Source organism: Manis pentadactyla, chromosome X, assembly GCF_030020395.1.
Source record: "Manis pentadactyla isolate mManPen7 chromosome X, mManPen7.hap1, whole genome shotgun sequence".
In the NCBI taxonomy this organism is placed as follows: domain Eukaryota; kingdom Metazoa; phylum Chordata; class Mammalia; order Pholidota; family Manidae; genus Manis; species Manis pentadactyla.
This window is the reverse complement of record NC_080038.1, coordinates 53,455,590-53,479,127: the sequence shown is the minus strand read 5'-3', so window position 1 is coordinate 53,479,127 and position 23,538 is coordinate 53,455,590.

The window sequence follows — 23,538 nt, the reverse complement described above, 5'->3', positions numbered from 1 at the left end:
GTATGCAATTTAATTAGTAGTTTGTTAAAACCTAAACATGCTTATGTTACACAACAAGAAGATATGTCAAAGAAATAATCAATCTTCCCATGTTTTCTTCCATCTGCTACTTCTATAGCTTTCCTTCTTTCTCCCTAATTACAACCCTTTAGTAGAATTCGTGCCTCATATAGAAAATTACCGAGTATCGTGATTCTTCCAAGTGGTAAAGATACCTCAAGACAAATGCTGTGCATAGAAGCCACAGGGCATAAATCTGCAAAGAAGTAAAAAGCTAACCTTTTCAAACAATATTGCTTCTCTCTCACTTACCAACTTTACATTTCCCTGTATGGCCCCGGAAGATGACTGATTAGCCAGAGGTATGTAAGATTCCTCAAGGGAGGAACAACCTAAGACAGGCACAGTCGAGGGGGCCATCAGGTGATAAATTGGGGATCAACAGAAGTGAGGCTTAGAACTTCACCCCCACTCCTGTTTTGAGATAATTCTTCTGCATCCGTGGATGTTTTGTTTCCCTTGGATTAATACTTAGTCTATAGGCACAGACCTGATCATCTGCATTTGCCCTCTTACAGCACTAAATTATGTTTTCTACCTTTATCTTGCATCTACCTACCACTTCAGCATTTTATTAAAATAATAATAATAATAATAATAAGGGAGAAATGTGAGATTCACATATAAATCAAGTATAAAAATCAAACGAATAATCATATCTGACTTGATTGTTATAGTTCATGATGCGTGATCAAAACCGAAAGTTTCTGTGATATGACTGCCCTTGCACTGTTCACCATGTAAGAACTTATTCACTATGTAAGAACTTGTTCACCATGTAAGAGCTTGTTCTTTATGCTTCAGAAGATTGGAGACTGTTGAGAGTTAGGCTTGGGGTTGATTAATGATTGTGCATTGAGTCCCCTATACAGAATTTTATTGTTGTTAACAACCATTTGATCAATAAATATGAGTGATGCCCTCTCAAAAAAAATAAATAAATAATATTTTTTAAAAATGGTCAAATTCTGGAGGCCAGGGGAAGATGGTGGTGTAGGAAGTTGCTCAGTCACCTCCTCCCATGCACATACCAAGGCTGCAACTACATATAGAGCAACTTGCTCTATATGAATGACCTGAAAACTAGCAGAAAAGTTATTCCACAGCTAAAGATATAAGGAAAAAGCCACAATGAGAAGGGTAGGAGGGGCATAAATGTTGTCTGGTCAGAAACCAAATCTCCCAATGTGGCAACCCACAAGAGAGAAGGCTATCACAGGCATGGAGATCTTCCCTGAGGGGCAAGGTGTTCAAGTCCAACATTGGGCACCACCTGACCTGGGGCTCAACACTGTGAATATGAGCCCCCATAATGTTTAGCATTGAAAATCACTGGGGTTTAACTCCAGTAGAGCCAAAGAGCTATGGTCTTAAAGGGCCCATACAATCTCATTTGCTCTGAGACCCGGCAAAAGGCAGCAGTTTGAAAAGTGCCTGGGCCATACATGAAAGTGATTTATTGGCTAGTTTCAAGTCATGCGCTGGAAGATCAGGGATTTATAACAACTTTCCCTGGGAATGAAAACACTGGTAGAGGGCATTTTGGTTGTCCTTATTCAACCTAACTCACCCAACACTGGTAGACAACCGTTCTGACACTCTACATCTAACTTGCTAGCACCAGTCTCCCCACCCAAACATTCCACTGCTGTCCCATCCTGTCCAATCCATTCCCTCAGCAGACAAAACTCCAAAGATGCTCCTACCACACACTCAGTACAGAGTAAGTCAGAATTATTGCTCACCTAAAGTGGCTACCACACCACAACACCCAGCAGGCAGACATGGCCAGGACTAGTGCACCCCCAATATTACTCTCACCCTGGGGAATGGTGGCAAGCCCTGCCTAATAGCACATCAAAAAATCATGGCAAAACCTCACAGCCAGAAGCACTGAAGGTTAATCACACCTTCCAGCATGTCCACAGGAACCAGAGCTGGGACTCCTGTGAGTTAAACCAGGAACCATCCCCATTCACCAGGGTACTGCAGCAGACATGGAAATCACAGCAGAGTGAACACAGCCAACATAGGTTAAAACTCTGGAGTACCAAGTTCTGGTGACCAGGATGACTTCTGCTTCTGGGCCTGACAGGATTAGGCTGCTACTTTCAAGACCAGCGGACATAGCTGACCTAATGCAAGCAGAAAAAAATTAGGAGACAGAGGAATAAGTTCCATACAATAGGAACAAGTTAAAATCTTCAAAAAATAATTAAATGAAATAAAGATATGCAATTTACCTGATAAAGACTTCAATATAATGATCTCAAAGCTCAGCAAATGTGGGAGGAGTGGATAAACTCAGCAACAACATCAAGATAGAGAAATAAAAAAAAGCAAACAGATTTGGGTCCAAGTTGGCATTGTAGAAGGAGCCTGAGTCACTTCCAATCGCAATTACTCTGAAACTACACATACAACTTACACACAGAACAATTCACTATGAGGAAGAAATGAAGCCTAAGTGAATACCATCTGCACAATGAGGAATTAAAAGACCATATAAAAAGGAAAAGAGAGATAGAGACATAGTAAAGGGAAGCCCCACTCCCACTGCAGCCCTGCATTAGGGAGGGATACTGCTGAGCAACCAGAATGAACCATTGCTTGCCTTGGAGCATAGAAAAAAAGCGATGAGTTGAAGAGTTTGGACCCAAGCCCAAATATAAGAGAAGGAAACATTTACAGAACTTAATTACATGCTAAATGGCAGGGGAATTGCTGGAACTCTTCAGGACTGTAGGTATTGAGTACCATTGTTTACATTACCTTTGCACACTGGTAGTGCAAACAGGAGTAGAATGAGCACTATTTTTTAAGTTTCCCTTGCACACTGTTAGTACAGATTGAAACAGTGAGCTACATCATTCACCTTACTTCTGCACATTGCTAGTGTGTATAGAAACAGAGTAAGCACCACTAGATACTTTCCCCATACACACTGATAATGTGGACAAGAACAGAGTGAAGGGGAACACACCAGCTACAGATTTGATGAAGGTGGCCTCCTAGACCCTGCTCACACTCAAACATGCCTGTCAGAGATCCAGCAGTCCTTCCAAATAGATACTGGTTTGACACTCACATGTATTCACACTGCCTATTTCCCTTCCATCCCCAGCTACCCTTTTTAAACCACTCCATCCCATGCCAATGCAGGAGACCCCACACTACACCTAGCCACCTTCAGTCATCCCATTAACATGTCCCTGGCTTACCCCAAACTTGGAGATATACAGCCCTTACCACTTCACCCACAGTCATCGAGTCAGAGGCTTATGCACATTGCCCACTCAGAAGTTCCCTCGATGGTGCCCCTTTGACACTGAACATCCCACCAACATGGCCTCCAGATCACAACCACACAGGAAACCCCAGCCTATGTCCTGATACTGGAACATGAAGGTCCAAACCCATCTGACCTCTTGCCAGGCAGCCAAAACCATCAGGCACACACAGTATACCAAGGTGGCATTCCTACATAATGCCTAACCTACACAAACAATGTCAAACAAAATGAGAAGACACTGAAATATCTTGACACAAAAGAATATGACAAAACTTCAGATAAATAATAAAATGGAACAGTTAAGCAATCTATCTGACAAAGAGTGTAAAGCAATGGTTATAAAGGTGCTGATGAGACTTAAGAAAAGATTGGATTAACTCAGAAAACCTACAAAGAGACAGAAAATATAAAAAAGAAAAATTTAGAAATGAACGATACAATAAATAAGATGGAAACACATAGAGAGAATCAATAGCAGGTTAGAGGGTGCAGAACAGATCAGTGATTTGGAAGGCAAAGTAATGGAAAGCACTCAAACTCAACAGCAGAAAGAAGAAAGAAAAAAAGTGAGTATAGCTGAAGAGAGCTCTCATACAACAACAAATGTCCTAATATTCACATTAAAGTAGTACCAGAAAGAGAAGAGAGACAGAAAGGGGTGGGAAATTTACCTAAATAAATAATTGTTGAAAACTTCCCTAACTTAGGGAATGAAACAGAAATTCAAGTTCAGACAAACAGAGAGCCCTAAGCAAAATGGACCCAAAGAGGTAAACACCAAGATACATCATAACTAAAATGTGAGGGGTCAAAGGTAGAGAATCTTAAAAGCAGCAGGAGAAAAGCAAAGAGTTGAATATAAGGGAAACCCCATAATAATATCAGCTGATTTTTCAGCAGAAACTCTACAGCCAAGAAGTGAGTGAAATGATGTATTCAAAGTGTTAAAAGAGAAAGATCTGCAACAAAGAATACTCTACCCTGCAAGCTTATTCAGAATTGGAGGAACGATAAAGAGCATCTTGGATAAACACAGGTTAAAGGAGTTCATTACCACTAAACCAACTTATAAGAAATGTTAAACAGATTTCATTAAGTGGAAGAGGAAAGGCCATTAACTAGAGGTAGGAAAATTATGTAAAGAAAATATTTCACTGGAAAAAGCAAAGAGATAGTAATGTTAGTATACCAGTAACTTAGAAGCTAGCAAAAGTAAAAGACAAAAGTAAAAAATCAACTATTTCCAAAAATTAGTTAAGGGGTCACTAAATAGAATGTACTAGAGAAGACACCACATACATAAAATGGGGAAGAGGGGGAGTTAAAAATGTAGTACAGTTAGAATGCATTTGAACTTAAGCAACCATCAACCTAACATGGAATGCTATATTTGTAAGATGTCATAGATAAACCACATGGTGGTAACCACAAACCAAAAACCTATAGAAAAATTAAAAATAAAGAGAAAGGAATCCAACCATAACATTAATGAAAGTAATGACACACAAAATAAATAAATAAATAAATAAAGTACTAGAGAACAAAAACAACCAGAAAATGTTTTAAAAAATGGCAATAAGTACATACCTATCAATAATTATTTTACACATAAATGGACCGAATGCTCCAATCAAAATACACAGGATGACTGAGTTGATTAAACAATAAGACCCATCAATATGCTGTCTACAAGATACTCATATCGGACCTAAGACACATATGAACTGAAGGGATGGAAAATATATTAAATGCAAACAATTAAAAAAAACCCTGGAACTTGTCTTTCTCCACCTGGCTTATTTCACTGAGCAAAATACCCTCTAGCTCCATCCATGTTGTTGTGAATGGTAGGATCTGTTTTTTTCTTATGGCTGAGTAATATTCCATTGTGTATATGTACCACGGCTTCTTTATCCATTCATCTACTGATGGACATTTAAATGATTTCACTCATATGTGGAGTATAAGAACAACGTAAAACTGAAGGAACAAAACAGCAGCAGAATCACAGAACCCAAGAATGGACTAATAGTTACCAAAGGGAAAGGGAATGGGGAGGATGGGAGGGAAGGGAGGGATAAGGGTGGGGAAAAAGAAAGAGGGCATTACGATTAGCATGGAAAGTGCGTGGGGGGCATCGGGAGGGCTGTGCAACACAGAGAAGACAAGTAGTGATTTTACAGCATCTTACTATGCAGATGGACAGTGACTGTGAAGGGGTATGCGGCGGGGACTTGGTGAAGGGGGGAGCCTAGTAAACATAATGTTCTTCATGTAATTGTAGATTAATGATATCAAAATAAAAAAAAACCTGGAGTAGCAGTACTTAGATAAAATAGACTTAAAAGAAAAGACCATTACAAGAGAAAATGAAATACATTACATAATGATTAAGGGCTTGATCCAGCAAGAAGGTAAAATTATAAACATCTATGCACCCAAGAGGAAAGCACCTTAATACATAATGAAAATATTAATAAACATGAACATAGAAATTCATAATATTGTAATAACAGTAGGGGAATTTAAAACCCCATTTATATCAATGGATAAATCATCCAAATAGAAACTCAATAAGGAAACTGGCTTTGAATGACAAATTAGATCAAATGGACCAAATAAATATGTACAGAACATTACATCAATACCATTGAATATTCACTATATTCAAGTGCATAAGGGATATTATCCAGGATATATCATGTTAGGTCACAAAACAAGTGTTAACAAATTTTGGAAAATTAGAATAATACAAAGCATCTTTTCCAAACACAACTGTATGAAACAGAAAATCTATTACAGGAAAAATACTAGAAGAATCTCAAACACATAGAACCTAAACAGCATGCTAGTAAACAATAAATGGGTCAATGAAGAAATTAAAGCTGAAACTAAAAAAGTACTTGGAGAATAATAGAAATAGAAATAGAAATGCAATTGTTCAAATTATTTAGGAAACAGGAGAAGAAGTCCTGTGTTTATAGTAGTATAGGCCTACCTCAGGAAGCAAGATGTATCTTTAAAAAAATCTAACACCTAAAGGAACTAGTAAAAGAAGAACAAAGCCCAAGGTTACCAGAAGAAAGGAAATAACAAAAATCACAGCAGAAATAAATGAAATAGACACTAAAATAAACAATACAAAAGATCAGTGAAACTGAGATAGTTCTTTAAAAAAAATAAACATTGATGAACTTTAGCCAGAGTCATCAACATATCAAGAAAAGGAATAAATTAAATAAAATAAGAAATGAAAGGGAGAAGTTACAACTGACAGTAAAGAAATAAAAAGAATTATAAGAGGTTAGTGTGAAAAAGTATATGACAAAATATTGGACAACCAATAGAAATGGATAAATTCCTAGAATTAAACCAGGAAGAAATAGAAAATCTGAACATACCAATTACTAGTAAGAAAATTGAAACAGTAATAAATAACTCTCAAGAGTCCAGGACCACACAGCTTCATAGAATTTTACTAAACATTTAAGAAGAACTTACACATATCTTTCTCAAACTATTCCAAAAAAAATGAAGAGGAAGGAAAGCTTCTAAATTCACTCCACAAGACCAGGATCACTGTGGACACCAAAGCCAAAAGAAGACACCACAAAAAAAAAAAAAGAAAATTACAGACCAAGATCCATGATGAACATAGATACAAAAATCCTCTATAAAATATTAGCAAATCAAATTCAAAAATACTTTGAAAGGGTTATTCATCACAACCAAGTGATATTTATTCCAGGGATGCAAGTATGGTTCAATATACACAAATCAATGCGATATTCCACATTAACAAAAGGAAGGATAAAAACTGTATGATCTCAATAGACTCAGAAAAAGCATTTTACTAAATCCACCATCCATTCTTGACAAATACTCTCAACAGTGTGGAATATACCTCAACATGATAAAGGCTATGTATGACAAACTCAGACTACATCAAGTTCAATGGTTAAAATCTGAAAGATTTTCCTTTAAAAACAGGAACAAGAAAAGGATGCACACTCTCTCTACTTTTATTAAACATATTACTGGAATTCCTAGCCACAGCAATCAGACAAGATAAACAGATAGAAGGTATACAAATTGATAAGGAAGAAGTAAAACTCTCACTATTTGCAGTTGACATAATACTATATATAGAAAACCCCAAAGAATCCTCTAAAAAAAATACCACATTGGAACTAATAAATGGATCCACTAAAGTTTCAGAATATAAAATCAATATGTAGAAATCAATTGCATTTCTAAATACTAATAATGAGCTAGCAGAAAGAGAAATCAAGAAAAAACTTCCATTTGCAGTTACATCAAAAGGAATCAAATACATGGGAGTAAACCTAACCCAGGAAGTGAAATACCTATACTCTGAAAACTTTAAGGCACTGATTAAAGAATCTGAAGAAGACACAAATAAATGGAAATCTATCCCTTGCTTATGAATAAGAAGAATTAATATCAAAATGGACATCCTGCCCAGAGCAGTTTATAGATTCAATGCAATCCCTATAAAAGTACCAATGGCACTTTTTAATGAGCCACAGCAAAGAATCCTAAAAGCTTTATGGAACCACAAAAGACCCCAAATGGCCAGAGCAATCTTGAAGAAGTACAAAGCTGGGGTGTCAACCTCCCTGACTTCAATCTATATTACATAGCTACAGTAATCAATACAGTATAGCACTGGCACAAACATTGGCACATAATTCAATGTAAAGGAATGGAAATCTCAGACAGAAACCCATACTTATATGGTCAATAAAACTGTGACATAAAAAACAAAAATATACAATGCAGAAAAGACTGTCTTTCCAATAAATGGTGCTGGACACACTGGAAAGCTGCATGCAAAAGAATGAACCTAGACCAATTGCTTACACCATATTTTAAAAACTCTTACTGATTAATAACCTAAATATAAGACCTAAAACCATAAAATCCCTAAAAGGCAACATAGGTAGTAAACTCTAGGACCTCAGTCTTAGAAATATTTTATGGACCTGTGTCCCTAGACAAGAGCACTGAAAGTAAAAAAGAAATAATTAGGAATATATCAAACTTAAAAACTTTTACACAGTTAGGAAACCATCAAAAAAAGGAAAAGATAATCTTGTGAATGGGAGAATATATTTGCAAATGATATATCTGATAAAAGATTAATATACAAAGTTTATAAAGAACTCATACAGAACAATATCAAAAGTCCAAACAATCCAATTAAAATATGTGCAGTGGACTGTTTAGACTATTTTGCAAAGAATACATACAGATGGCCAATGGACAGATGAAACAATGAATTAACATCCCTAATGATTAAGTAAATCTAAATTAAAACCGCAATGATATTTCATCTTACACCTTTCAGGATGGCTAATACCAAAAAACAAAACAAAACAAGAAATAACAAATGTTGGCAATGATATGGAGAGAAGGGAAGAATAGGTCCTCTTTGAAGGAATGGAAATTGGTACAATCACTATGGAAAACAGTATGGGAGTACCTCAAAAAATTAAAAATAGAAATAACTTTCAATCCAGTAATTAGACCAAAGGACATTTATGCAAAAAAAAAAGAAATACACTAATTTTAATATACATGCACCCCTGTGGTTATTGCAGCATTATTTACAGTAGCTAAGATATGGAAGCAATCTAAGTGTCCATTGATAGGTGAACAGATAAAGAAGAAGTTGTGTGTATATATAGTGAAATATTACTCAGCCATAAAAAGAAATGAAATCTTGTCATTCACAACATGAATGGACCTCACAGTTATTATGGTAAGTGAAGTAAGTCAAAATGAAAGGCAAATACCATATGACCTCACTTACATGTGGAATTAAAAAGCAAAGCAAATGAACAAAACAAAACATACCCATAAATACAGAGAAAAAAGTGGTGGTTGCCAGACAGGAAGGGAGTAGGGGGATGGGTGAAATAGTAGGAGGTACAAACTTACAGTTATAAAATAAATGTGATGGTAATGAAAACTGCAGCATATGGAGTGTAGTCGACAATAATTTTGTATAATGAAAGAAGGTAACTACATTTATTGTGGTGAGCATAATATATAAATGCTGAATCAATATATTGTGAATCTGAAACTAGTATAATATTGTATGTAAACTATAATTCAATTAAAAAATGCAGAAGTTTGCTAATTACCAGACATTAACATATGGAGAGTATTCTGGATTAGGTAGGTTGTCCCAGTGTAATTACAGAAGTCCTTAGAAGTGGACAGGGAAAGCAGAAGAGAGAATTAAAGAGACATTGATGAAGTAGGGACAGAGATGCTATATTGCTTGTTTTGAAAATGGAGGAAAAAAACAAAAGCTTAAAAACATGAGCAGCCTCAAAAAATCTGAAATTGTCAGAGAATGTCATTCTTTCTTGGAGTCTCCAAGAAAAAAATGTCTTACTGGCACCTCTATTTAAGTCCAGTAAGAACTGTGTTGGACTTCTAATCTACAGACTGTAAAATAATAAATTTGTGTTATTTTCTGAAAAGAAATACAAATGAGAAGTTGTATATATATTCATCATGAAAGTTGACTTTAGGAAAAGAGGGTTCATGTGTCCAAATCATATAGCATGGGATGGTAAAAGTGTAAAGCTGGGATTAAAGATGGCAGTGTGAGAGGTGAGACAGATACCTCTTCCTAAAACCACATATAATACAAAAATATAATTAATACAACTAATCCTGAAAGAGCAACAAGAAAGAAGGCTGCACAGACTGCATACACCTGGAGAAAAGAGCAGACCTCATGGAACAGGGTAATGTACCAAGCTGTGATCTCGTGGGACCCAAGCCCTTCCCCAACCCAAGCTCACTGGTGGTAAGAAAAGAAACACATCAGGAAGGGAGTGGAGGCCTGGGACTGCTGAACACTAGCCCTGGAAATCTGCTCTGGGAGCATGAACCTACATTGCATGGTGCTCTGGTGATTTAGTGCAGTTGGAAAGCTAAGACAGGTAGAATACCTGGAGAGAGGGAGATTCCAGCTGCTTGTGGAAAACATGGATTCATATCCATCTGATCTGGGTGAGCAATCTGAGATACTTTCTAACAGTGAGAGGCCTGCTAAAGGGGCAAGGATTGCACAGAGCTTACTGGTCAGGAGAAAGGACAGGAAGACAAAATTGTCCAGGTGCACACTGCCCAGCAGGTTGGGAACTTAAAGGATCTTCAGGCATTCCATCCCCCTGGCTGGCTACACAGCTCCAAGGCCCTCCACCATGATACACAGCCTGCTGTATCTTCCTCCTGGCTATCCTGCACCTGACTCAGGCTCACAAACCAGAACCCACTGCCATGGTGTCAGGCCAGCCAGAGAGAAGCCCTGCCTATGGCAGCTACAAACACAAAGCATAGAGGCTTACAACTGTGTGTTTGTCCAACTGGTTCTGGCAGTAGAGACAGGCATAGCAGCCGGGAAGCAGGAAACAGCACTTTCCTCCCCCAAGCACCAACATTGCTGCCCTGCAACTCCCAACATTGCTCTAGGGGCTGAGCAGCTCCAGAGAGTAGAGCTTCTGGGCACTAGAGAGCACCACAGACAAATTCTGAAATGTCAAAGGAACCTGGTTCAAATCAAAATTTTAAACACACCTGAGAAAGATTCAAGTGAAATCAACCTCATGAATCTTCCTCATGGAGATTTCAAAAAAAAATCATTAACACACTCATGGAGGTACAGAAAAATATTCAAGAACTCAGGAATTAATTTAGGACAGAGATCCAATCACTGAAGAACACAACAGAGGGTATTAAAAGCAGATTAGATATGGTGGAGGAGATAATAAATGAAATAGATATTAGAGAAGAGGAATACAAAGAAGCTGAGGCACAAGGAGAGAAAAGGATCTCTAAGAATGAAAGAATACTGAGAGAACTGTGTAACCATTCCAAATGGAACAATATTTGTATTATAAGGGTACCAGAAGAAGAAGAGGGAAAAAGAGATTAAAAATGTCTTTGAGGAAGTAATTACAGAAAACTTCCCCAATCTGGCAAGACATAGTTTCTCAGGCCATGGAGGTGCACAGATCTCCCAACACAAGGGAACCAAGGAGGACAACATCAAGACATATAGTAATTAAAATGGCAGAGAACAAGGATAAGGACAGACTATTAAAAGCAGCCAGAGAGAGAAATAAGATGACATACAAAGGAAAACCCATCACATAATCATCAGACTTCTCAGCAGAAACCTTACAGGCTAGAAGGGAGTGGCATGATATATTTAATGCAATGAAGCAGAAGGGCCTTGAACCAAGAGTAATTTATCTGGCAAGATTATGATTTCAATTTGAAGGAGGGATTAAACAATTTCCAGATAGGCAAAAGCTGAGAGAATTTAGCTCCAAAAAACTAGGTTAAATAGCTTTCTCCAGAGTAATACAAAGTGATAGACAAAATGTATAGAATATGATACCTAATATATAAAGAATGTAGGAGAAAGAAAAGGAAGAAAAAAAAAGAACCTTTAGATTGTGTTTGTAACAGCATACTAAGTAAGTTAAGTTAGACTCTTAAATAGTAAGGCAGTTAGCCTTGAACTTTTGGTAACCGTGAATCTAAAGCCTGCAATGGCAATAAGTACATACCTATCGATAATCACCCTAAATGTAGATGGTCTGAATGCACCAATCAAAAGACAGAGTCACTGAATGGAGAAAAAAGCAAGACCCAATGATATGCTGCCTACAAGAGACTCAATTCAAACCCAAAGACATACACAGATTAAAAGTGAAGTGATGGAAAAAGATATTTCATGCAATTAATAGGGATGAAAAAGCAGGCGTTCCAGTACTTGTATCAGACAAAATAGACTTCAAAACAAAGAAAGTCACAAGAGACAAAGAAGGACATTACATAATGGAACAGGGGTCAATCCAACAAGAGGATATAACCATTATGAATATATATGCACCCAACAAAGGAGCACCTAGATATGTGAAACAAATACTGACAGAATTAAAAGGAGAAATAGAACACAATGCATTCATTCTAGGAGACTTCAACACTCTACTCACTCCAAAGGACAGATGAACCAGACAGAAAATAAGTAAGGACACAGAGGCATTGAACAACACATTAGAATAGATGGACCTGACAGATATCTACAGAACTCTCCAGCCAAAAGAAGCAGGATACACATTCTTTTCAAGTGCACATGGAACATTTTCCAGAGTAGAACCCATAGTAGGCTACAAAAAGCGCCTCAGTAAATTCAAAAGGATTGAAATTCTACCAACCCACTTCTCGGATCACAAGGGTATAAAACTAGAAATAAACTGTACAAAGAAAACTAAAAGGCTCACAAACACATGGAGGGTTAACAATATGCTCCTAAATAATCAATGGATTAATATCTAAATTAAAACAGAGAACAAGCAATATATGCAGACAAAGGAAAACAACAGTACAGCACCCCAAGTTCTGTGTGACACCGTGAAGGCAGTTCTAAGAGGGACGTATACAACAACTCAGACCTACTTAAAGAAGGAAAAACAATCCAAAATGAGTAGGCTAAATTCACAATTACTGAAACTGGAAAAAGAACAAATGAACCCAAAATCAGCAGAAGGAAGGACACAATAAATATCAGAGAATAAATAAATAAAATCATATCTGACTTGATTGTTTATAGTTCATGATGCGTGATCAAAACTGAAAGTTTATGTGATATGACTGCCCTTGCACTGTTCACCATGTAAGAACTTATTCACTATGCAAGAACTTGTTCATTATGCTTCAGAAGGTTGGAGACTTGAGAATTAAGCTTGGGGTTGATTAATGATTGTGCATTGAGTCCCCTATACAGAATTTTATTGTTATTAACAACCATTTGATCAATAAATATGAGAGATGCCCTCTCAAAAAAAATAGAAAAAATTAATGAAACCAAGAGCTTGCTCCTTGAGAAAATAAACAAAGTAGATAAACCCCTAGCCAGACTTACTAAGAAAAAAGAAGAATCCATGAACATAAACAGAATGAGAAATGAGAAAGTAAAAATCATGATGGACACCACAAAAATACAAAGAATTATTAGGGAATACTATGAAAAATTATATGCTAATGAAATGGGTAACCTAGAAGAAATGGATAAATTTCTAGAAAAATACAACCTTCCAAGGCTGACTCAGAAAGCAATAGAAAATCTAAACAGACCAATTACCAGCAATGAAATTGAATAAAAAAACTACCAAAGAACAAAATTCCTATACCAAATGGATTCACCACAGAATTTTATCAGACATTTAGAGAAGACATAATACTCATTCTCCTTAAGCTTTTCCAAAAAATAGAAGAGGTGGGAATACTTGCATTCTCCTTCTGAAGCCAGCATCACTCTAATACCAAAACCAGGCAAAGACACCACAAAAAAACTACAAACATCCCTGTGAACATAGATGCAAAAAAACTCAAAAAAAATATTAACAAACAACCACTTCAGCATTTTATCAAAAATAATAATAATAATAATAATAATAATAAAGGGAGAAATGTGGGATCCACATATAAATCAAGTATAAAAATCAAATGAATATTCATATTTGACCTGATTGTTTATAGTTCATAATGCGTGATCAAAACTAAAAGTTTCTGTGATGACTGCTCTTGTACTGTTCACCATGAAAGAACTTATTCACTATGTAAGAATTTGTTCACCATGTAAGAACTTGTTCGTTATGCTTCAGAAGATTGGAGACTGATGAGAATTAGGCTTGGGGTGGATTAATGATTGTGCATTGAGCAATGACTCCCCTATACAGAATTCTATTGTTGTTAAAAACCATTTGATAATAAATATGAGAGATGCCCTCTCAAAAAAAAAGAGGAACAAAATAAAAAAAAAGAAGAAAAAAACATTAACAAACAGAATTCAAAGACACATCAACAGGATCATAAACCGTGAAAAACGGGGATTCATAACAGTGACACAAGGATGGTACAACATTCAAAAATCCATCAACATCATCCACCACATCAACAAAAAGAATGACAAAAACCACATGATCATCTCCATAGATGCTGAAAAAGCATTGGACAAAATTCAACATGCATTCGTGATAAAAACTCTCAACAAAATGGGTATAGAGGCTAGCACAAGAGCAGAGCCACAGACCAGTGGAACAGAATAGAGACTCTAGACATTAACCCAAACATATATGGCCAATTAATATACGATAAAGGAGCCATGGACATACAATGGGGAAATGACAGTCTCTTCAGATGGTGCTGGCAAAACCGGACAGCTACATGTAAGAGAGTGAAACTGGATCACTGTCTAACCCCATACACAAAAGTAAATTCGAAATGGATCAAAGACCTGAATGTAAGACATGAAACCATAAAACTCTTAGAAAAAAACATAGGCAAAACTCTCATGGACATAAACATGAGTGACTTCTTCATGAACATATCAGCACAGGCAAGGGAAACAAAGGCAAAAATGAACAAGTGGGACTATATCAAACTAAAAAGCTTCTGTACAGCAAAGGACACCATCAATAGAACAAAAAGGTATCCTACAGTATGGGAGAACATATTCATAAATGACAGATCCGATAAAGGATTGACATCCAAAATATATAAAGAGCTCACACACCTCAACAAACAAAAAGCAAATAATTTAATTAAAAAATGGGCAGAAGAGCTGAATAGAAAGTTCTCTAAAGAAGAAATCCAGATGGCCAACAGGCACATGAAAAGATGCTCCACATCACTAATCATCAGAGAAATGCAAATTAAAACCACAATGAGATATCACCTCACACCAGTAAGGATGGCTTCCATCCAAAAGACAAACAACAACAAATGTTGGAGAGGCTGTGGAGAAAGTGGAACCCTCCTACACTGCTGGTGGAAATGTAAATAAGTTCAACCATTGTGGAAAGCAGTATGGAGTCTCCTCAGAATGCTCAAAATGGAAATACCATTTGACCCAGGAATTCCATTTTTAGGAATTTACCCTAAGAATGCAGCACTCCAGTTTGAAAAAGGCAGATGCACCCCTATGTTTATCGCTGCACTATTTACAATAGCCAAGATATGGAATCAACCTAAATGTCCATCAGTAGATGAATGGATAAAGAAGATGTGGTACATATACACAATTGAATATTACGCAGTCATAAGAAAAAAACAGATCCTACCTTTTGCAATAACATGGATGGAGCTAGAGGGTATTATGCTCAGTGAAATAAGCCTGGCAGAGAAAGACAAGTACCAGATGATTTCACTCATATGTGGAGTATAAAAACAAAGGAAAACTGAAGGAAGAAAACAGCAGCAGAATCACAGAACCCAAGAATGGACTAATAGTTACCAAAGGGAAAGGGACTGGGGAGGATGGGTGGGAAGGGAGGGATAAAGGAAGGTAAAAAGAAAGAGTGCATTATGATTAGCATGTATAATGCGTGGTGGGCACGTGGAGGGCTGTGCAACACAGAGAAGACAAGGAGTGATTTTACAGTATCTTACTATGCAGATGGACACTGACTGAAGGGTTATGTGGAGGGGACTTGGTGAAGGGGGGAGCCTAGTAAACATAATGTTCTTCATGTAATTGTAGATTAATGATGCCAAAATTAAAAAAAATAAAAATAAATGGGTATAGAGGGAAAGTACCTCAACATGATAAAACCATATATGACAAAACCACAGCCAACATCATACCTTACAGTGAGAATCTGAAAGCCTTTCCTCTAAGATTGGGAATGAGACAAGGATGCCCACTCTCTCCTCTTTTATTCAACAGAGTACTGGAGGTCCTAGCAATGGCAATCAGACAACACAAAGAAATAAGAGGCATCCAGATTCGTATGGAAGAAGTTAAACTGTCACTGTTTTCAGATGACATGATATTGAACATAAAGAACAGTCAAGAATCCACTCCAAAACTAGAACTAATATCTGAATTCAGCAGAGTTGCAGAATACAAAATTAATACACAGAAATCTGTTGCATTTCTATACACTATCAATCAACTATCAGAAAGAGAAATCAGGAAAACAATTCCATTCACAATTACATCAAAGAGAATAAAACACTTAGGAATAAACCTAACCAAGGAAGTGAAAGACCTATACCCTGAAAACTACAAGACACTCTTTAGAGAAATTAAAGAAGACACTAACAAATGAAAACTCATCCCATGCACTTGGCTAGGAGGAATTAATATTGTCAAAATGGCCATCCTGCCTAAAGCAATCTACAGATTCAATGCAATGCCTATCAAAATTCCAAGAGCATTCTTCAATGAACTGGAACAAATAGTTCTAAAATTCATATGGAAACACAAAAGACCACAAATATCTAAAGCAATCCTGAGAAGGAAGAATGAAGCAGGGGGTATCTCGCTTCCCAACTACAAGCTCTACTACAAAGCCACAGTAATCAAGAAAATTTGGTACTGGCACAAGAACAGACCCACAGACCAATGGAACTGGATAGAGAATCCAGGTATTAACCCAAACACATATGGTCAATTAATATACGATAAAGGAGCCGTGGATATACAATGTGGAAATGACAGCCTCTTCAACAGCTGTTGTTGGCAAACTGGACAGCTACATGTAAGAGATTGAAACTGGATAATTGTCTAACCCCATACACAAAAATAAATTCGGAATTGAAGAAAGACCTGAATGTAAGTCATGAAACCATCAAACTCTTAGAAAAAAATATAGGCAAAACACTGTTGAATATAAACATGAGCATCTTCTTCATGAACATATCTCCATGGTCAATAGAAATAAAAGCGAAAATGAACAAGTGGGACTATATCAAACTAAAAAGCTTCTGTACAGCAATGGACAACATCAGTAGATCAAAATGCATCCTACAGTATGGGAGAATATATTCATAAATGTCATATCTGATAAAGGGTTAGCATCCAAAATATACCATGAGTTCATGAACCTCAACAAACAAAAAGCAAATAACCCAATTTAAAATGATCAGAGGATCTGAACAGACACTTCTCCAAAGAAGAAATTCAGTTGGCCAACAGGCACATGAAAAGATGCTCCACATCGCTAATCATCAGAGAAATGCAAATTAAAACCACAATGAGATATCACCTCATACCATCTAGGATGGCCACCATCCAAAAGACAAACAACCACAAATGTTGGTGAGGATGTGGAGAAAGGGGAACCCTACTACACTGCTGGTGGGAATGTAAATTAGTACAAACATTGTGGAAAGCAGTATGGAGGTTCCTCAAAAAACTAAAAATACAAATACCATTTGACCCAGGAATTCCACTCTTAGGAATTTACCCTAAGAATGCAGGAGCCCAGTCTCAAAAAGACATATGCACCCCTATGTTTATTGTAGCACTATTTACAATTGACAAGAAATGGAAGCAACTGAAGTGTCCATCAGTAGATGAATGGATAAAGAAGAGGTAGTACATATATACAATGGAATAGTATTCAGTCAGAAGAAAACAAATCCTACCATTTGCAACAACATGGATGGAGCTAGAGGATATTATGCTCAGTGAAATGAGCCAGGCTGAGAAAGACAAGTATTAAATGATTTCACTCATCTGTGGAGTATAAAAATAAAGAAAAAACTGAAGGAACAAAACTGCAGCTGACTCATAGAACCCACGAATGGACTAGCAGGGACTGGGGAGGATGGGTGGGAAGAGATGGATATGGGAGAAAAGGGGCCTTATTATTAGCACAGATAATATAGTAGGGGCATGGTGAAGATAGTATAGCACAGGGAAGACAAGCAGTGATTCTATAGCATCTTACTATGCTAATGGACAGTGACTGTAATTAGGTATGTGGTGGGGACTTGATAATGAGGGGAATCTAGTTACCACAGTGCTGTTCATGTAAATGTATATTAATGATACCAAAAAAATTTTTTAAGTGTAAAGCTTTATATGTGATTGATGCTAAATTGATATCAGCTTGACATGTACTCCTTTCAATACGTTTTAAGGAGCCAAAAAGCAAAACCATATAATGGGTTCACCAAATATAAGGGGAATGAAAAGCACAGCACCTTGGAAAATCACCAGTGTATAATGGTAGGCTGAAAAAATTAAAAGGGAAATATAAAGCAGCCACAATACAACAAGATGGCATGAGTAAGTCCTTACTTATTAATAACTACTCTAAATTTAAATGAATTGCATTATACAATCAAAAGGCACAGAGTGGCTGAATGGCTAAAACAACAAGACAACTATATACTGCTTAAAGACTCCAATTTAAGTTTTAAGCACATACATAGGATCAAAATTTAGCTATGAAAAATATATTCCAAATATTGGAACCAAAAGAAAGTTTGGATAGCTATACTTATATCAGACAACTACTCTTTAAGATAACAATGGTAACAGAGACAAAGGAGGTCTTTGTATAAGAACAAAGGGGTCACTTCACCAAAAAGATATACTAAACATAAATATATACCCATCAAGTATCAGAGCAACCAAATATATTAATCAAATACTACAAATGTGAAGGTAGAAAATAACAATGCAATAATATTAAAGGGGAATGATGGTTAGCAGACATAATGTGGGTGGGGCACGGGGAGGGCTGTTCAACACAGAGAAGGCAAGTAGTGATTCTATAGCATCTTACTATGCTGATGGAGAGTGAGTGCAATGGGGTATGTAGTGGGGACTTCATGATAGGGGGAGTCTAGTAACCATAATGTTGCTCATGTAATTGTAGATTAATGATACCAAAATAAAACAATAAATAAAAATAAAACATCAAAAAAATATATTAAAGGGACTTCAGTACACTACTTTCAGCAATGGGTAGATCACCCAGACAGAAAGTAAATGGAAATGTTGGACACGAGCCATACATTAAACCAAATGTACTTAACAGAACTGTAAAACACATTTCATTTAACAAAAGCAGAATACACATTCTTCTTAAGGGCACACAGAACATTCCCCAGTATAGATCATAATGATAGACAACATAACATGTCCTGAGAAATTTAAGACTGAAACCATATCAAATGAATTTTCTAACCACAATTATATGAAACTAGTAATTTCCAAAAAGACAAAAATTGGGAGAGGGGCAGAAGATGGCGGCGTGAGTAGAGCAGTGGAAATCTCCTCCCAAAACAACATATATCTATGAAAATATAACAAAGACAACCCTTCCTAGAATAAAGACCAGAGGACACAGGACAATATCCAGACCACATCCGCACCTAAGAGAACCCAGCGACTCGCGAAGGGGGTAAGATACAAGCCCCGGCCCCACGGGAGCCGAGCGCCCCTCCCCCCAGGTCCCGGCGGGAGAAGAATAGGCAGAGCGGGAGGGAGACGGAGCCCAGGACTGCCGAACACCCAGCCCCAGCCATCCGGGCCAGAGCGCAGACACAGTGCGTGTGCAGGGGGCCCTGGATACTAGGGAAACAGGGCAGCAAGAACAGTGAGCGGGCACTGGAGGCCGGGCGCCGGAGGACATAAGAAAAGCGCGCAAACATTTTTTTTTTTTTTTGCTTTTTTGCTGTTTTGGTTTGGCGAACGCTTTTTGGAAGTCTTAAAGGGATAGGGACCCCAATACTAGGGAAACAGGGCAGAAAGACCGGTGAGCAGAGGCCTGAGGCGGGCACCGGAGAATAAAGAAAAACAAGCGACCACCATTTTTTTTTTTTTCTTTTTTGGTGGTCGTTGTTTTGTTTTGGCGGGTGCTTTTTGGAAGTCTTAAATGGGAAGGGTGGGTCACTTAATCCAGAGGTAGGGAATCCGGGGATCTCTGGGCACCCTAACCCCTGGGCTGCAGGGAGCAGGGAGGCCCCTTACGGAGATAAATAGCCTCCCAGCAGCTCCTGCTCCAACGTGACTCCACCATTTTGGAGTAGCTGCCCGAGACAGGCCACGCCCAGAGCAACAGCGGAGATTAACTCCATAGCAGCCGGGCAGTAAGCAGAAATCCTGTCTGCGCGCAGCTGCACAGCACAAGCCACTAGAGGTCGCTGTTCTCCCAGGAGAGGAGGGACACAAACCAACAAGAAAGGAAGTCCTTCCAGCCGTCACACGTCCCAGCTCTGCAGACTATTCCTATCACCATGAAAAGGCAAAGCTACAGGCAGACAAAGATCACAGAGACAACACCAGAGAAGGAGACAGACCTAACCAGTCTTCCTGAAAAAGAACTCAAAATAAGAATCATAAACATGCTGACAGAGATGCAGAGAAATACGCAAGAGAAATGGGATGAAGTCCGGAAGGAGATCACAGATGCCAGAAAGGAGATCGCAGAAATGAAACAAACTCTGGAAGGGTTTATAAGCAGAATGGATAGAATGCAGGAGGCCATTGATGAAATTGAAATCAGAGAACAGGAACGCATAGAAGGTGACATAGCGAGAGACAAAAGGATCTCCAGGAATGAAACAATATTAAGAGAACTGTGTGACCAATCCAAAAGGAACAATATCCGTATTATAGGGGTCCCAGAAGAAGAAGAGAGAGGAAAAGAGATGGAAAGTATCTTAGAAGAAATAATTGCTGAAAATTTCCCCACACTGGGGGATGAAATAAAAGAACAGACCACGGAAATACACAGAACCCAAAACAGAAAGGATCCAAGAAGGACAACACCAAGACACATAATAATTAAAATGGCAAAGATCAAGGACAAGGAAAGAGTGTTAAAGGCAGCTAGAGAGATAAAAGTCACCTATAAAGGGAAACCCATCAGGCTAACATCAGACTTCTCAACAGATACCCTACAGGCCAGAAGAGAATGGCATGATATATTTAATACAATGAAACAGAAGGGCCTTGAACCAAGGATACTGTATCCAGCATGACTATCATTCAAATATGATGGTGGGATTAAACAATTCGCAAACAAACAAAAGCTGAGGGAATTTGCTTTCCACAAACCACCTCTACAGAACGTCTTAAAGGGACTGCTCTAGATGGGAGCACTCCTAGAAAGAGCACAGCACGAAACACCCACCATATGAAGAATCGAGGAGGAGGAACAAGAAGGGAGAGAAGAAAAGAATCTCCAGACAGTGTTTATAACAGCTCAATAAGCGAGCTAAGTTAGGCAGTAAGATACTAAAGAGGCTAACCTTGAACCTTTGGTAACCACGAATTTAAAGCCTGCAATGGCAATAAGTACATATCTTTCAATAGTCACCCTAAATGTTAATGGATTGAAAGCACCAATAAAAAGACACAGAGTAATAGAATGGATAAAAAAGCAAGAACCATCTATATGCTGCTGACGAGAAACTCACCTCAAACCCAAAGACATGTACAGACTAAAACTCAAGGGATGGAAAAACATATTTCAAGCAAACAACAGTGAGAAGAAAGCAGGGGTTGCAGTACTAATATCAGACAAAATAGACTTCAAAACAAAGAAAGTAACAAGAGATAAAGAAGGACACTACATAATGATAAAGGGCTCAGTCAAACAAGAGGATATAATGATTCTAAATATATATGCACCCAACACAGAAGCACCAGCATATGTGAAACAAATACTAACAGAACTAAAGGGGGATATAGACTGCAATGCATTCATTCTAGGAGACTTCAACACACCACTCACCCCAAAGGATAGATCCACTGGGAAGAAAATAAGTAAGAACACGGAAGCACTGAACAACACAGTAGAGCAGATGGACCTAATAGACATCTATAGAATATATACATTCTTCTCAAGTGCACATGGAACATTCTCCAGAATAGAGCACATACTAGGCCACAAAAAGAGACTCAGAAAATTCCAAAAGATTGAAATCCTACCAACCAACTTTTCAGACCACAAAGGCATAAAACTAGAAATAAATTGTACAAAGAAAGCAAAGAGGCTCACAAACACATGGAGGCTTAACAACACGCTCCTAAATAATCAATGGATCAATGACCAAATCAAAATGGAGATCCAGCAATATATGGAAACAAATGACAACAACAACACTAAGCCCCAAATTCTGTGGGACACAGCAAAAGCAGTCTTAAGAGGAAAGTATATAGCAATCCAAGCATATTTAAAAAAGGAAGAGCAATCCCAAATGAATGGTCTAATGTCACAATTATCGAAATTGGAAAAAGAAGAACAGATGAGGCCTAAGGTAAGCAGAAGGAGGGACATAATAAAGATCAGAGAAGAAATAAATAAAATTGAGAAGAATAAAACAATAGCAAAAATCAATGAAACCAAGAGCTGGTTCTTCGAGAAAATAAACAATATAGATAAGCCTCTAGCCAGACTTATTAAGAAGAAAAGAGAGTCAACACAAATCAACAGTATCAGAAACGAGAAAGGAAAAATCACGACGGACCCCAAGGAAATGCAAAGAATTATTGGAGAATACTATGAAAACCTATATGCTAACAAGCTGGGAAACCTAGGAGAAATGGACAACTTCCTAGAAAAATACAACCTTCTAAGATTGACCCACGAAGAAACAGAAAATCTAAACAGACCAATTACCAGCAACGAATTTGAAGCGGTAATCAAAAAACTACCAAAGAACAAAACCCCGGGCTAGATGGATTTACCTCGGAATTTTATCAGACATACAGGGAAGACATAATACCCATTCTCCTTAGAGTTTTCCAGAAAATAGAGGAGGAGGGGATACTCCCAAACTCATTCTATGAAGCTAACATCACCCTAATTCCAAAACCAGGCAAAGACACCACCAAAAAAGAGAATTACAGACCAATATCCCTGATGAACATAGATGCAAAAATACTCAACAAAATATTAGCAAACCGAATTCAAAAATACATCAAAAGGATCATACACCATGACCAAGTGGGATTCATCCCAGGGATGCAAGGATGGTACAACATTCGAAAGTCCATCAACATCATCCACCTCATCAACAAAAAGAAAGAAAAAACACATGATCATCTCCATAGATGCTGAAAAAGCATTTGACAAAGCTCAACATCCACTCATGCTAAAAACTCTCAGCAAAATGGGAATAGAGAGCAAGTACCTCAACATAATAAAGGCCATCTATGATAAACCAACAGCCAACATTATATTGAACAGCGAGAAGCTGAAAGCATTTCCTCTGAGATCGGTAACTAGACAGGGATGCCCACTCTCTCCACTGTTATTTAACATAGTACTGGAGGTCCTAGCCACGGCAATCAGACAAAATAAAGAAATACAAGGAATCCAGAT